We start from the raw sequence: 10,661 nt of genomic DNA, 5'->3' as shown, positions 1-10,661 counted from the left end.
AACCAGATTCTTGTAAGCAATAGTACAATAATACTATAGTATTCTAGTTCTCCAATTATTGTAGTTGGAATTCTACATTTCAATGTGGTTGCTGAAATTTTCTAGCTCACTGATAGAAAATTGGACCCCCATGATCCAAGCAGTGGCAAACAGTTTCAGAACGAGTCAAGTACTTGCAAAACACAAAATGCTTGTGGATTGAAGCTACAAAATATCATTGAAGCTTTAAAATATTTGTAGGCATGGTCTATTATGATGTAGTTGGCCAGCCAGTCATATTATTGACATAGTTAATAAATTAAACAAGAGTTCAAAAATAAATCAAACAAAATAACATGGAGTACATGTTTTATCCACTGTGCATCTTATAAACATATATATGCAGTACAAGTAGATTATAATCTATTTCTCAATTCTCATTATCCATACAGAGCTTCTTCTTTTAACATTTTGATTTTTGGTTTTGTTCTCTAGAGCTTCTTTTTTTTTTTCCGCTGTTTCTTCCGTTTTTTTCTTCATTTTTATTTCTTGCCCTTGATGGATTTTTTTTATTTAATTACATATATATATATATATATGTATACATACATATAGTTTTAATACATTTTACACAAAGGGATAAAATAGTAGGTGAATCTGAAATTTGATTTTACTACTTTTAATTTTATCAAAATCGAAAGGATTAGGAAAGGCAAAATTTGTTAAAAGAAAGAGTCATAGGTCAATGACTGTGCTGACAAAAAAAAAAAAAAAAAAAAGGTCAATGACCATTTGTTAGGTTATCGTCTGCAAACAAAACAGGAATAATATTCATAAAATTTTGTCTAATTGATTAAAAGGTGTCAAGATTTAACGGCAAGAAATTACATCCACTGTGAGTTGTAATTCGAAATTAGTTAATATCTGCAGATATGGCCTTTTTCTATATATGTATACATATATATATATATATATATATTTCTTTTGAAGGATAAGTTTAATAATAGTTTCATCACCAAGCCATTATATAATTTATATTTCAATCTGCTGTAAACTATCGGATATCATTTTCGGGTTGAACAATTGGTTAATTTTCAATAAAGAATCATATTCATTTTTTTATTTTTCAGGTTTGACCACACAAATTAGATTGCTAAAATATGAAACAGGAAATTTATTGATGACTAAAACTTACAATACTAAATCTGTAATTCTATCGAGGTGCTAAAAAAGTTACAGTAATTTCATTGGTTGAAGAGGATTCAACCTTATACGGTGAAGAATCTGCTGTAACAGTGGCTTTATCTAATGAGAAAGTAGGTTGTTTGGGCTGAGGCAAGGCACTTTCACTGCCCAACATCACAACCACATAAGACATGCTTGGCCTGTCTCCTGGGTGCTCTTGCACACACAACAGACCGATATGAATGCAGCGAAGCGCCCCGGAAAGATTGATTGAGTCCTTGAAGCATGGATCGATAAGTTCCAAAGGTCTGGCTTCTGTCCACAATCTCCATGCCTATAACATGGCAAAACCAATTTCTCAATCATGGTGCTCTGATTTTAATATCATGTTAAAACAACATTGATCTTAAGATTCAAACATATAAGAGGTAGGTAGAGAATAATTCACTATGTGAAGATAAAAATCAACAAAAAAATTGGCACTTACTTGTCCAATAAGGTTTTGACCATGGTCTACATGATAGAACCCTCTATTTTTCTTTCCACTTATGATCTCCAACAACAAAATCCCAAAGCTAAAGACATCAGACTTCACAGAGAATAGCCCATCTATGGCATACTCCGGTGCCATGTAACCACTGCAAAAGCATCATGGACGCTGATATCATTTAGATGAAAAGTTGAAACAGAGAGCATTTTAAGAAGTACTTACTAGGTTCCAACTACTCGTTTTGTATTCCTTTCACTTTGATCTCCTCCAAATGTTCTAGCCATACCAAAATCTGAAATTTTTGGATTCATTTCATCATCAAGTAAAACATTACTTGCTTTTAGATCTCTATGTATAACCCTTAATCTCGAATCTTGATGGAGATATAGAAGCCCCCTTGCAATTCCGCAGATTATTTGGTAGCGCTTGGACCAGGCTAACAGTTCACTTTTTGTTGGATCTGAAAAGAACCTTGTTCAAATTAATCCAATGTCTTAAGCTGAATTCTCAAATATACAAAAAACACTGAGAAGCTCCAAGTTTTAGTGAAAATTGCAGCATTATTCTAATTAAACATGTGGCGCTTATGAGTAAAACAAACCAAAAATGAAGCAGTCCAGGCTCTTGTTTGGCATGTATTCATATATCAGGAGCTTTTCATCCCCTTGAAAGCAACAGCCAAGAAGCTTAACTAGATTTCGGTGTTGAAGTTTTGCAATCAGAAGAACTTCATTTTTGAATTCGTTCACTCCTTGTCCTGAACTCCTTGAAAGCCTCTTCACGGCAATTTCTTGCCCATCTTCTAGTGTACCCTGAACATTTATTTGCAGAAGGGTTATGATATGTACTAAGATTAGTATTGCTTTGGACAATTCTGGTCAGCATGTTGTGGATTTACCTTGTAAACAGGTCCAAAACCGCCTTCCCCAAGCATATTACTGCTTGCAAAGTTGCTAGTGGCCTTGACAATCTCATCTAGGTCAAAGAATAGAACCTCCAGGTCTTCTGTTTGTCCTTCATTGTTCTGATTTTTTTTTCTTGCACTGCTCCCTGCATTGTCTAATGAAAAAAAAAAAAGAAAAAAAAAAAAGGTGGTTTTATTAAAAAGGGAACATAAATTGATGCAATTGGATTCAATACAGTAAGTTGATTTAACATGTAAGCTAATTATCAAATCAAATCTTATAATCATGGAAGCAATGAGTCTAAGCCTTTCTGGTATCAAAGATCATAATTTCATAAAGAACTAAGCATAATACAATGTGTATACAAGAACATGTTCATCGCAAATTGAACCTAGTAGTATGTTTTTGTAAAGCTTTCTTGATTCATACTGGATTTCTATTGATAGAATAACCTTGCTCATAGTTCTGGTTTCTTTCAAGTTACACAAAATGACATAAACAAGGATACATACAACACATTAGTGCAAAAGAAGAAACTTTTTGTAGTTAAAGTATTTCCCCCAAAAATCTGAATGGGTAGCAACTCAAGAAAGAAAAATAGGCACTACGTCAGATTTTGTCGCACTGTACAGTTGAATATGGATCTCTATATATAATATTTTGCAAAGGTGTTCAGAGTGCTTGACTTTTACCTTCTAAGACTTTCCTTGCCTTGACTTTGCGGATGTAATAAGCAAGCCAGAACATCCCACAGACCGCAACGAAGACAACCAAAACTACCACAGCTATTTTCACCTTATGTTCACCATTTCTACCTTCACGTTTAATTTTGGCACAACATACAGAAGTATCATTATATCATCACAGCTTAAAGAAAATAAAAAGAAGCTACTACCGGGAAAGCTTTTCAATTATAATGAAAACAGAACCAGTAATCTTATGCAAACACACAAGTAAAAAATAAAATAAATAATAAATAAAATTGCTTTAATATGAACGAACAGATATGAAAGTTATGGCTTACCTAACTCTGAAGCGTGCACTCGAACATAAAGATCTTGCCCACCATCTTCAAACCCTCTAATATCAATCAAGTCCCCAAACCACATGGCACATCCACTTCCTCCTCCTCTGACATCAGAATTTGTATAAGCCGTACAATTACAATCGCTCAAGCATCTGGCTTTGCATTCTTTGAGATTCAGACTTTGATTCACCCAAGAATTTGCAGTCTCTGGCAATTTCAAGCCGCTGAATTTGACAAACCCAGATGAATCTTTATCCTGGCAGTTGAATGGCTTATTCCTTATGCATCCTTGAGACCAGTCCAACAAGTTTCCTTTTCGACTGAAACCCTTTAGGCATTGGCAAACAGGGGCTTCCCAAGCGACACATTTCCCAAAGGCACCACAGAGACCGTACTCGTCACAAGTGTCTCTTGGCAGTCTTGAAAACGTATCCCAACTTTGACTCACTGCATTCCAGGCATATCGTACCCGGATATAACCACTGCTCTGGTTCAAAATAAGCCTAGTCTTTATAGATTCATTTTTTTGTTGGAAAATGTAGTAAGCTTCATCTTCATTGGTAACAAAATCGAAACGGAACAAAAAATTGGGTCTTAACTCTGGTAGACCACTGAATCGAATTCCATTCCATGGTCCATCCCGAAAGTACCTTTTGGGGCCTTTCCACGTTTCGGACTCTGGGTAGGTATGAAGTGTTATGCCCCAATCAAAGTCTCCAGGAGAGGGGTCATCAGGGCTCTTCCATGACACTAAACGCCTTTCAAAACGAGTCCTCAAGTCCCAACCCAGCTTCATACCTGGTAATAAAGTATCACCAGGATAATCAAAACTCTGCCACAGATAGCCCTCTTCTGAATTCTCATCATCTTTCTCATCTCTTAGTACTAGATTTCCAGTATCCAAAAGCTGTAATATTGGAGCTCGGACAGATTTGGTCGGCTTTGCAGACCAAACAGCACTAGTGTTCTGTCCGAGAAGGACAAGATGCCCTGTTCTGTTAACCATCAAAGTCCCCGAAGAGTCGTTGATTGGATTCTGCCGGTTTGCCACCCAAACAACAGTTTTATCTGGAATATCCTTGTACCAAATTCCCACGTACCTGTTTGTGGAACTACCTGGACTGAAGAAACCCAGTTCGAATTTTCCATATTTGGAAACCAAGGTGCTGTTTTCAGTGATGGTCTGGGTTCCAGAAATGGTGTCAATGGCTATGGAACGGTTGGAAAAGGAAAATAACAAAACTGTAGCGATAAAAAATGCTGTAAAAGAAAGAATCCCCATTTCGTGTCATGGCCAGAGCTCTCCTTGGAAATATATGCAGCCATTGAGGTTGACTCCTGTAATAAAGACATGACGACTATTGATTGGAACGTTTGGTAGTTACTTATCACCACCTCTTACCAGTGCTAAATGGTCAACTACGTGTACCCAAGGCAATTGAAAACATAGCCTTGCCGGGACTGCCTACGGTGCTCACTCCTCGGACAATAATTACCGTGTTCAAATTCCCTACTTTCAATATTAAATAAAATTTATGGGAAAAAAAACAAAAAAACAAAAAAAGCTCATCAAAACTTGAATCAAAATCTACCATAAAAATAATTTATGAGTTATCATATCTATATGTATAAGTCATTAGCATTTTAATTTTAAAAAATTGCAAACATTAGTATGCATAGATGAACAAAACTTCAATTAACCGATATGTTTAACAAATGATTTCTACTTTTAAATGGATAGATCCAACAGTAAATAAGCAATAAAAAGCTAAAATCATGATTTATGCATCTTTGGAGCTATCTATTGAAAGGCCAAAATTGTTATCAAATATTTTTGTTCATGAAACCTTTCCCAAAAAAAAAAAAAAAATGTATGAATGTATTAAGGTTTGTTTTTGTAAATATATAAGCAAAAGTTATTTATTTCAAAATTAAAAATCTAAAGTAAAATTCTTTTTCTTTGTTACACATATGAATTTAATTTTATACGAAATAAAATTTACATCAAATTTTACATTATTATGAATATAACTATATCAAATTTTACATTATTATGAATATAACTATTTAAAGGGTAAATTACACCAAAATCCCCCCAAACTACTTGACACTTACGAATAATATACTTGAACTATTGAAATGACAAATAAACCCCTCCACTAGTTATGATTTTGTATACACATTGCCACTCTCAAACCAGTTAAAAGATAAAAAACATTTTACTTTGACAAAAATACCCTTGTAGCATATCCATTATACTATTTTCCAAAAACTTTAATCCAAATATTTTTTTATCATCTAAATATTAAAAATAATATTTCCTCAAAAAATAAAATATAGAAAATAATATTTTCATTAAAAATGCTAAAAAAAATTCTTTTTTTTTAGTATACATTTCTTTTTAACTTGTAAGTTTTTAATAGTTTGAGAGGGCATAGTTATTTGTAAATATCAAATAGTTCAGGATTATGTAATTTACCTATATTTAAATTAACTAACTTATTCAAAATATATATATATATATATATATTCACTAGTCAGTTAAAAAAAAACTGTTAAAAGTAACAAATTATTTAAAAAAAAAAAACACACACACACACACACAACAAATGCATAATAGATTTTTAAAAAATAAATATTTTGTAACAATACTATTAGAAAAACAAACAATAAAAATTTATCACCTTTTTATAAATACGATTTTATCTCTATCCTTAAATTTTTATGAAAGAAAAAAATAAAAAAAAATAAAAATGAATTTAGTTGTATATATATCAAATTAAGAATAAAAATAAAAAATAATAAACATCTTATAATCATATTAAGAAATATAGATTTACAAATTTTGTTGAAAGTGTTTTCTAAATATAAAATAATTATCAAAACAAATCATGATAAACTTTATTCAATAGATAGATAAATGCTATGGAGCAAAAGGATAGAATTCTAATAATATTGAAAATGTTTAAGTCTAAAAAAAAATTAAAAAAAAAAAAAAAACTGACGTTTATATCATAGAAGAGCCTCCTTTTATTTTTATTATTTTATTCATTTATTAATTTTATTATCATAGAAGAGCCTCTTTGTCCTGTCAATAAGTATGAAAAGAAAATAGACAAGTTATGAAATTCCTTTGGAAGACGTTTGCTGAAATTTCCTGGCATTTTGGGTCAGCTAGCCTTTTAAAGACGTTTGCTGAAATTTCCTGGCATTTTGTGTCTGCTAGCCTTTTTCACATGGTCCATTCATTCTCTCAAGGGTAGACCCTGAAGTGTATGGTGGGGGGCAGAACAACACGCAGGCAACGGTGGTGGGGCTGAGAGAGATTCGGATCTTCTTTTTTTCTAAGGTAAAACTAAATTTGGATGCAGACCATAGAAGATATGACAATCAATTTTTTAGTGTAGTCATTGTCAAAATTGAAGGGTACATGGAGATGGAGAGAGAATTCACACTTGAGCTTGCCTCTCTTCTATTCTCTATCAGTGGGGCCCTTTGTTTTGAAATACCTAACAAGATCTCTCTCATGGGGTGGTCATGGCCTAATTATTATTGCAGCATTCTTTATTTATAGAATTCCACCTTCCGGGTCAAACCGGCTGCTTCTTTGAGGATGGCGGTTCTGAAAGATGCTTATGGATTTGTTTAAGAAGGCGGCGAAGGACCGAGGAATCGGGAATAACTAAAGAAGCTTTTTTGGGTCCCCATCAGCTGGGGGTTTTCGTCCACAAATAACTAACAATTTCAATATACAAAAATTACCAATTAATTATGCATAAAATAATGATGATAATTAATTAATTCACTAACCATGTTTTTTCCCCCTCAAAAAAAAAAAAAAAAATCAACTTTCTCATTTGTTAGTTTTCACCGATTAAAAATCAAATTTGTATTTTTGTAATTTTATTTAATTATTTTTAACCTCTTTTAATCTACATTTGTTCAAATTAATCAATAAAAATTGATAAATACATCTATTTTGATAAAAATATAAATTTAATTTATTTTTTAATCGAGGATAATTTACAATGTCTTCCTAATTTTTTTTTATCGTGTTTGGCACATTTAACTTTGGTTTTGGCTTTTTTTTTTTTTTTAAGTATTAAAAAGATAAAAGTAAATATTTTCAAAATTATTCTTTTAAGAGAACTAGTCATATTAAATAGAAAACATTTAGAAACATTATTAATTATTTATAAATATAAAAAATTATATTTATTTTTTAGAAACTTATGAAGAAAAAAATATTTGTTTCCCTACAATAATTGAAAATTTTATACAGAACTATAAAAAATAATAAATCAATCAAAATAAAAATTTAAATACGTTGTATTTTTATTAAAAAATAAATTTCTTTCAATAAATAAATGAAGTATATATAAAATCCCTCTCATTTTTGTGCATTCTCAGGACGCACATGGGGCCTACGCGTCTCACTTTTTGTTTGGTTTCATTTATTTATTTATTATTATTATTATTATTATTTTGTTTTGACCTTTTGAAAATAGTTCCTGTCACGTGGTTTATATTTATTTATAAAAATAAATTAAACGGCTGGCGCTCACTTCGGTAAAAGTCAAATTTTCAGTACCATTTGACAAGACTATTGTTCATACATATATATATATATATATATATATATTTAGAGTTTTAGTTTGGTGACTTACCTATATTATGCCTGTTTTTTATGTACGTGTATATATATATATATATATATATTTAGAATTTTAGTTTAGTGACTTACTTATATTATTCTTTTTTTTTTTTTATGTATGTGTACATATATATATATATATATATATTTAGAGTTTTGATTTATTAAATTATCTAATCTCATTTAACAGTGTTTGATATTAATGGGACTTAATATTAAATAGAGCAAAATAAAAAATATAAAAAAATTAATTTTTTTAGGAAAACAATTCAATATTATTCATTTATCATACAATTTAATGGATTACCATTGAAGCCTTAACTTTTTTTTTACTAGATTTTTAGTATTAAAACATAAAAATTAAAATAAATATTATAAATTAATACTGCCATATATTATTTGCTAATTTTACTCATAAATAATCAAATATAAAATGAGCTAGATAGATCACTAGATCATTATTATATATAGAATTTTGTTACAAAGAGCATAGCGCCTAAAACATTTACATATATATATATGTACGAACATATTTGTTCTATTATGTTTCATTTTTGTAGTTAAATTTATTTATCTTAATATTTAGTTTCATTCAAAACATAGCCAACAAATACTAATTAATTAAAGTCTTAAATTTTAAATTTACTTAATTAAAATTTTTAATATTATTTTTAGCTCCATTTGATAGTTTATAATAGTAGGATATTTAATAATTAATCCATGTTCTTTATTTTTTCTTTTTTTCTATTTTTTACTTTTTTCTTGTTAGTTATGTTTATCCAATTTTAATTGCATGAGTTAAATTATTTACTAAGAAATCAGAGTCTTACATTCTTTCATCTTGAGAAGTATATTCGTTTTATATATATATTTTTACAGAAACTATTATTAAATTATATTCATAAATTTTAGATTATAAAATTACTATATATTATCTAAGAAATACTTCCAAAGAAAAAAAATCAACGTGAAATTTCAAAGAGTCCATTCTAGTTACATTAAATTAAAAATTTGTTATATATAAAATATTTTTACTCAAATAAATTATTTTTATATATAAAATATATAAAGGTATTCTCAAATTACATATTGAAGCTTTTGGTTAGAAAATGATTTGGTTGGCACAAACCTTATATTATAGGTTTAATTTAATCTATTTTATCGAAAGGTGACGAATTTAAGGGTTCTTAAGAATCTTAACCTACAATTGTACAATACTGTAAATTAACTCATTAAGCAATAGTTTCCTATAATATAAATCAAGCCCATTTGTTCTCATGCTAGCCCACATTCTTGCATTTAATCCATCTCTTTTTGTCAATTTGAAGCCCAAAACCTTAGCACAGTTGTTCAATCCATTATTTTAATACAACAATGGTATTTTATATATATATATATATATATATATTTTTTTTTTTTGGGTAAAATGGGGGGTTATATTAACCAAAAGGACAGAAAGCTTACAATAAGTTGTGCCGGGAGATCAGTCTGTGGAAAGAAGACCATAATCCTGTCTCCACGAGTCTACAAAAGAACTAGAATAGGATAAAGTATAAACAGCGCTTCAATTGTCATTGAAGAGGCCCCAGCGAGCCACCAAATGGGCTAGCTGGTTTGCTTTCCTTGGAGTCCAAGCAAAAGAAATGGAATGAAAGAGAGGGCATAAGTCTCGAATTTTCCTCATAAACCCAGTGGAGGTCCAGTGAGTATTATCTATCCGAGGGTTGATGATGTTCTGAATAACTGATTTCGAATCGTTTTCACAGCAAATATGAGAATAACACATTGAAGAGCTAGAAGAATCCCCTGTAAAATAGCAGCCGCTTCAGCAGCTTCGGGCAAGTTGATAGGCGTTCTAGCCACGTGAATTTTCAGAACGGCACCAAATTGGTTCCTGGAAACCACTCCAAGGCTTGAAAAACCATTGGCTAGAGAAGCATCAGAATTAAGTTTAATTGTTCCAGCCGGAGGGGGTGTCCAGGAGAAGGTGGTCGTATCTGGACTGGAAGTTGCTTCGCCCTCATATATTCTAATATGTGTTTATATATGGATAAATATATTAATCAGCTTTATGTGTGTATATGTATATACCTATATATACTCCCAAAAATATCTTCTATAAAGGGATTTTTTTTTTCCTTTATTATGAAAATAAATATATATATATATATATATATCTTAAAGTGAAGTTGGGATGAACGAGCAAACCATCATTTCATGCCTTCTCCTTCACCAACTTACGTTCTCTCTCTTTCTCTTCTTTCCAAAATCATGAATCAGTAAGCATCTTTGTTTAACCTATGCATTATTCTACACTTCCAAAGAGTCTTTGGATTTTACCCATACGTATGCCAAATAAGGGAATTAAACCTGCTTTTAAACTTTTCCTCCCTTTTATACATCGTCATTGCTGAATCTCAC

At 30.7% G+C, this 10,661-nt stretch overlaps 1 pseudogene; it reads right to left on the bottom strand.

Moving 5' to 3' along the window:
- Positions 1–1,138: 1,138 nt before the first annotated feature.
- On the bottom strand, positions 1,139–4,893 carry LOC112492938 (G-type lectin S-receptor-like serine/threonine-protein kinase At4g27290; annotated as a pseudogene).
- Positions 4,894–10,661: the final 5,768 nt, after the last annotated feature.

The sequence above is a fragment of the Ziziphus jujuba genome, chromosome 1 (genome assembly GCF_031755915.1).
Source record: "Ziziphus jujuba cultivar Dongzao chromosome 1, ASM3175591v1".
Classification (NCBI taxonomy): domain Eukaryota; kingdom Viridiplantae; phylum Streptophyta; class Magnoliopsida; order Rosales; family Rhamnaceae; genus Ziziphus; species Ziziphus jujuba.
This window is presented reverse-complemented; position numbering and strand designations above follow the sequence as displayed.